The sequence below is a fragment of the Mchenga conophoros genome, linkage group LG4 (assembly GCF_057382185.1).
Source record: "Mchenga conophoros isolate Kocher_MC1m ecotype Shallow Benthic linkage group LG4, M_conophoros_male_GT1.1, whole genome shotgun sequence".
Taxonomy (NCBI): domain Eukaryota; kingdom Metazoa; phylum Chordata; class Actinopteri; order Cichliformes; family Cichlidae; genus Mchenga; species Mchenga conophoros.
This window is the reverse complement of record NC_140529.1, coordinates 4,273,014-4,279,013: the sequence shown is the minus strand read 5'-3', so window position 1 is coordinate 4,279,013 and position 6,000 is coordinate 4,273,014. Positions and strand designations below refer to the sequence as shown.

Sequence of the window (6,000 nt, the reverse complement as noted above, 5' to 3'; positions counted from 1 at the left end):
TCAATAAAGAGATGCTGAAAGCGTGTTCATGGAAACATCGTCGGGTCTGCCGTGGTATGTTTACAACGGGACTTCTGCTCCTGAACCTCTGCGCACAGCGTCTGCAGGTCGGGGCTGTACGAAGTGACTTTATCTCTACAGGACTGTAAGCTGTCGTCTGTGAGGCGTGAGCGTGTTTGTTTGAACACAGTTCACGGTGGAGCTGCTGACATAATGTGGATCCCAAGATCCATAACTGGCCTACCTGGGGCTGAAAGTCTCCATAAATGCAGGCGTTTCGGCGGGTACACCGGCTTCCACGAGTGTGACGCTTATTTTGAGAAAATAATAGAATATAAATGTATTTTTATATTTCAATATCACAATAATCTTCCAATGTAGAACTACAAGTTAAAAAAGAACTAACATAAATCAAATCCACTTCAGCTAAATACTTCTCATTTATTTCCATCTTACATGCTGTGACTGCAGCCATTCCCACATCTCTGTGAATGGGACTCATGGACATGGATCAGTGGTTGTTGATCAATGGTCCTGAGAATCTGCATAATTAAGATGAAGGAACGGAGCTCCCAGCCCATCGTTCCTGCAGCTGCTTTCAGTCTTTATGCAAATGTCCTGTTTGTAAGACTGAAACCTGCAGCTGAGACTGAAGACGTCACCTGATGATGACGACACGTTTCTCCCACAAAACGCTGCGTCCAGATGAACAGAAGCAACAGACTCACTTTCCTGGATGATTGAGATGCATCAAGACTTCATTGTGTGTTACTTCTCATTCAGCACAGACACATTATTCCTGTTAGGTCATGTCAGCTGTCACTCAGTACAAGCACAACTGTGAACAACACAAACTTCTCTTCAATGTGTCACAGAAACACTAAGTGTGAGAGCCTGTATGACACACAGGACAGACTGTAAGCTCTGCTGGCTGCACAGCACTTTGTAGCAGTTTTCCAACATGTCCTCCACCCGTGATGTCAGTGGTGGGACCCCAGTCACAGCACTCAGCACCACCTCCTTTAAATGGATTTTATAGCAGTTCCTCCCGTTACTCGGTGCAACGCTTCTTAAATGTGTTTTTGCAGGATAAAACACAGCAGGTGGTGTAGAGAGGACGTCAGCTGACGGAGCAGAGGGAGGCAGACTGTGGATAAATGACAGAGTGAGAGGAGAGCAACCATGACTGAAGCACAGGTGTGGCAGATAGAAGTGGCTTTATAGACACTTATTGTCAGTCCTCGTGCATGCTGTGGAAATAAGTGTCTGTGTCATGAGGTGACATGTGAGCTTATCTTTGGTCAATAATGTCATGATCGGCTGTGTGCAGGCAGGAATTTGACCCAAACGCAAACTCACTGGAGACAAGACTGAACTCAAAATGGCAGCTTTTATTGCTGAACACAAAACTCTACAAAACCTAAACTGGGAAGACTCTAACAAAACACACATAGGGAGCCACAGGTAGAAACAGAAAGAGAAGAGAAAAGAAAAGAAGAAAAAAACAAAAACAAAAACAACCCCCCCCCCAAAAAACAACAACAACAAACAAACAAACAAACAAACAAAAAATCTAGGGTTAGGAGGCAGCAGGGCAGCCAGGTTTACGTAGTACTCAGGGTTGTAACATCGTACACAAAATCAAACCTCATATGCTTAACATAGTCTGTCCATTTAGACCATATTCCCTGGAAGTTTAAGAGAAAATGACACTTTTTCCATCGTATAGATCTCTTGTACAGAATGGATCCAGTCTTCTATCGTTGGTGGTTCAGGCTTAAGCCATCTTCTCGTAAGAGGCTTTTTACTTACGGCCAGAAGGATGTACAGGAGTCTTCTGTCGTTGGAATCCAGTTTATCCACTGGTGCATTGCACAAAAACATGGTCTCAAAAGTTGAAGGAAAAACAAATGAAAAAACATTTTGTAAATGATCATGGATTAGAGAGCAATACTGGCGAATATCTTTACAGTCCCAAAAGATGTGGAAATGGTTAGCTCCGTCTCCCCCACATCTCCAACATTTATCAGCAAGTCCTCGATATCTTTGTTGAGCAGGGGTAATGAAAAATCTCATGATGCTTTTCCAGCTAAATTCATGCCAAACATTAGACCCAGTGGTAGCCCACTGTATCTTGCATGCATGAGCCCAACACTTCTCTGTAATTGTCAAATTACCCTCCTTTTCCCACTTCGCTTTAATATACAGAGTGCTGTCGTTTTTACACCGCCGGATGCTGTTATATAATTTAGAAATAATTTTACTTTGCACTTCAGATTTGGTTAGTAATAAGAATGTTTCTACAAATTAAGTTGTGATTAAAATAATTTCTGATCTGTAGATATCTAAAAAAATCATCAGATCCCAAGTCATGTTTACTCCTCAAGAGATTTATTCTAAAGACACTTCTTCAGCTGAGAATCTAAAGGTAGAAACACACAGACGCTGCAGCTTTTACTTGCAAGGGCATGATCACAGATGCTCCCACCAGAGTGGGGCCTGTGATGTGCGCTCTGTTCTTGCACTTGTCTTTATTTATATACAAACGTAATACAACAGTGAATACATCTATTCATAGGCAGAGGGATGTTAGTGTGTAGGGAGTGTGTGTGTGGTTCTCTTCTTGTTAGTGCAGATAAAGTGTCCAGCTCTCCTCTTCCTGGCAGGAGTGAAATAATCACAGCTGGTTCAGCTTTTATCGCTGTGAGGAAGAATTTATCAAATCTAAGTCATCAAAAGGTCATCATGCAGTATTCTGTCACATGCAAACTTATATCACTCAAAGCTTATACTGACTGCTAAGTACAATTTTATATTGACAAACTGAAGGAGGAACACACTGAGAAAAAAAAGGAACAAAAAAGGGCAGCTCTTGGATTTACGTGAGCATCTCGCGTGTGTTTAACACGATTGCCTCAGGCTTTAAAGATCTGTACGAAATTCAACTTCATTGCATCAAATACAGGAAATCATAGCTTTCCTGTATTTCCTCCATTGTTGGCATGCTGGTTAGTGCTGTTGCTCCACAGTAAGAAGCTCCTGGGCTCAAGGCCACAGTCTGGCTAGTTTGCAGTGGTTTCTCTCTGGGTATTCTGGTTTCCAGTGTGAGAGGAAAAGTCAGGCAGTTATTAGAGCTAGGTTAACTGATGATTCTAAATTATCCATGAATGTAAACGGCTGTGTGTTTCTATCTGATAGACTGGTGAGCTGTCCGGGGTGTACCCTGCCTGGTAACCTATCACTTCAGGGTTGTTCCCGGCCCTGCTGCAACCAGGATAAAGATAGGAGGATGGTAGTTGTTGTAGACCCCTTCAATTTTTATGGTAACCAGGATCTAGACTTGATACTGAGACAAAAACGGTGCCGACTTTAGGATTAGTGAATGTCCACAACAATTCACCCAGCCTGTAGAAGAAGGGTGGAGGTTTTGTCTTGCTTTGTTTTGTGTTTGCAGGAGCAGAAGGATGACAGAGACTAAAGGGGGAGGCTGTAGCTTCACATGAGTGTGAGCTGCAGACTGAACCCTTTGGTTGCTAATGTTGAGTCACTGATGTTTGCATTAAGAAAATTGTGTTTTATTAGCTGTGTTTTAATTAAGGTATCACATTATATTGTTGGGAATGTTAAATGCTAAAGTGAAGAAAAGCTTTGATTTCACTCATGACTGAACATGTTATTATTAACCATAGCAGGCCACTGTAAAGAGTCAATTAGCTTTTATAGAGGAAAAAAAGGCCAAAAACTCTGTGAATACCTATGAATAACAGGCAATGATAGACTTGTCACATTCAAAATAGAGATATGTAATAACAAACACGGGTCCGTGTCATTTAGGTTCTCCATTGAAATAGTCAATCATTTAGAAAAGTAGAATATATATATATGTCTCTCTGATTGTTCACAGCTGAACGGTCTCTCTCCAGTGTGGATGACCTGATGCTGTTTTAGTGAAGCCTTCAGAGTAAACTCCTTCCCACACTCGTCACAGGTGTGTTTTTTCTCTCCCTTTCTTCTGTGAGGTTTGTCGGCCTCCTGAGAGCGCTGACTTCTGGCTCCATGTTGGTCCTGCAGTGACAGAGATACAAACAGAGGCAGTGAGTGAAATGCAGTCGTGGAACAAACTCAACCTTCAAACTCCATTAACACTAGTTTTAAACCTGAAGGTGGAGCGTGGCACCAAACACCTTAAAGGTCTCTTATCCCCACCTGCTGGTAGTTCTAACACATTACATCCAACCTGCTGTTAAAGATAATTCATGACTGTTCAAACACTAAAATCATACACACACACACACACACACACACACACACATTATTTTATAATTTAGATTATTTTGTTGTTTCCTATTACATATTTCTATAATTTGTATAGATTTATACAGAATTATTCAGTGATAATAAATCCTATGTTTGTTTATTCTAAAGGAACCCCGTTAGCTTCCACAACAGATGTTGCTCGTCTTCCGTCAAATACTCACATAAAATATTACACAATAAAGTGGATTCAAGATATCCACATAATTGCACTCTTACATCCACAGTGAGGTTTCACAATTGTTCAAATATAATGGTACAATCAGAGGCACCAATCAGAGCACTGGTAACACTAACCCACCAATCTGATTGGTTAGGGGTGTGACCGGCTAGGGGGTGGAGGGAGTGTCCGAAGGGTATATATACACTGCACTTCGCCTACTCCTTCATTGAAGAATCTTCATTGAAGAATCCTCTCCAAGGAAAGAAAATTCATCGCCCTGCCCTGAAGAATCCTCTGGTGTACGGACCTCCTCTCCAAGGAAAGAAAATGCAGAGGAGACTCACCACTCAGCAGGCCTTGGAAATGATCCTGAGGGAAGTCGACCCTTGTGACTCGGATGGAGAAGACCTAGCAGTTCAGCCGGATTCGGACTCAGAGCTGTCTGATCAGTCTTCCGGTTAGTTTCATTTCATGTTATTTCCTTTTTCATTTCAAACAAGTAAGTGGATGTAGTTAGTAAGTAAGATATTTCAGACATTATTCTGATACAGAGGAGGAGATACTGGAATTATAATTAGTATCTATGCATGCATTTGTGATTTTGTTTGACCTTCCCATTTTGCTCACAATTTGAATTTGTTCACACTGCAGATGAGGAGACTGCTTCTCCACCGAAAAAGAGACCTTGTTTGGGGACTGAGACAGCGAAAGATGGCACAGTGTGGCGTGAAGAACATGTGGGGACCCGTCTCCCTTTCACCCCAATAGAAGCGTACGCTGCAGATGGAGAGCCAACGGCTAAGGCCAGGAGAAGTATCTCAAGTCGCCTTCAGAGCTTCCTGTGTTTCGTCACTCTTGACATGCTTCGTAGCATTCAAGAATGGACTATTCAACATGCACAGCAAACGGAGGATGTTCATTGGTTCATGGACCTCCCTGAACTAATGGCATTTATTGCAATTGTGATCTTGCGGGGGGTTACCAGGGTTCCATCTCTAAATGACTGCTGGTCAGCAAACCTGGGAAACCCACAGATAATTGGAACTATGGCACGAAACCGCTTCCAAGACATCATGCAACACCTACGCTTTGATGACAAGTCCACCCGCAGTGATCGAGCAAAGACTGATAAGTTCGCTGCAATTTCCAGTGTGTGGGGATCATTTGTCACCAACTGCATCACGTGCTACAACCCTGGTCTACATATCACCGTTGATGAACAGCTTTTCCCATCAAAGACTCAGTGCTGTTTCCTGCAGTATATTGCAAGTAAACCTGACAAGTTTGGGATCAAGTTTTGGGTGGCTTGCGACCTAAAATCCAAGTACATTTGCAATGTCTTCCCATATCTTGGCAAGGACCCCAGTCGTCCCACTGGGGAGAGACTTTCTGAAAATGTAGTAATGAGGCTGATGGAACCATTCCTAGACAAGGGCAGAAATGTTACCACGGACAATTTTTTCACATCGCTTTCACTTGCGCAAAAACTTCTTGGACGGAAAACCACCATCCTCGACACAGTC

The 6,000-nt window shown here is 42.5% G+C and overlaps 1 long non-coding RNA gene across 1 annotated transcript in view; it reads right to left on the bottom strand.

Moving 5' to 3' along the window:
- Window positions 1–3,915: 3,915 nt before the first annotated feature.
- The window catches only part of LOC146575304 (uncharacterized), a 429,876-nt gene continuing 427,791 nt past the window's right edge, over window positions 3,916–6,000 (bottom strand). The window contains exon 3 of the long non-coding RNA XR_014892113.1: window positions 3,916–4,065. This is a non-coding gene — a long non-coding RNA (uncharacterized LOC146575304). The remainder of the gene's footprint in view (window positions 4,066–6,000) is intronic.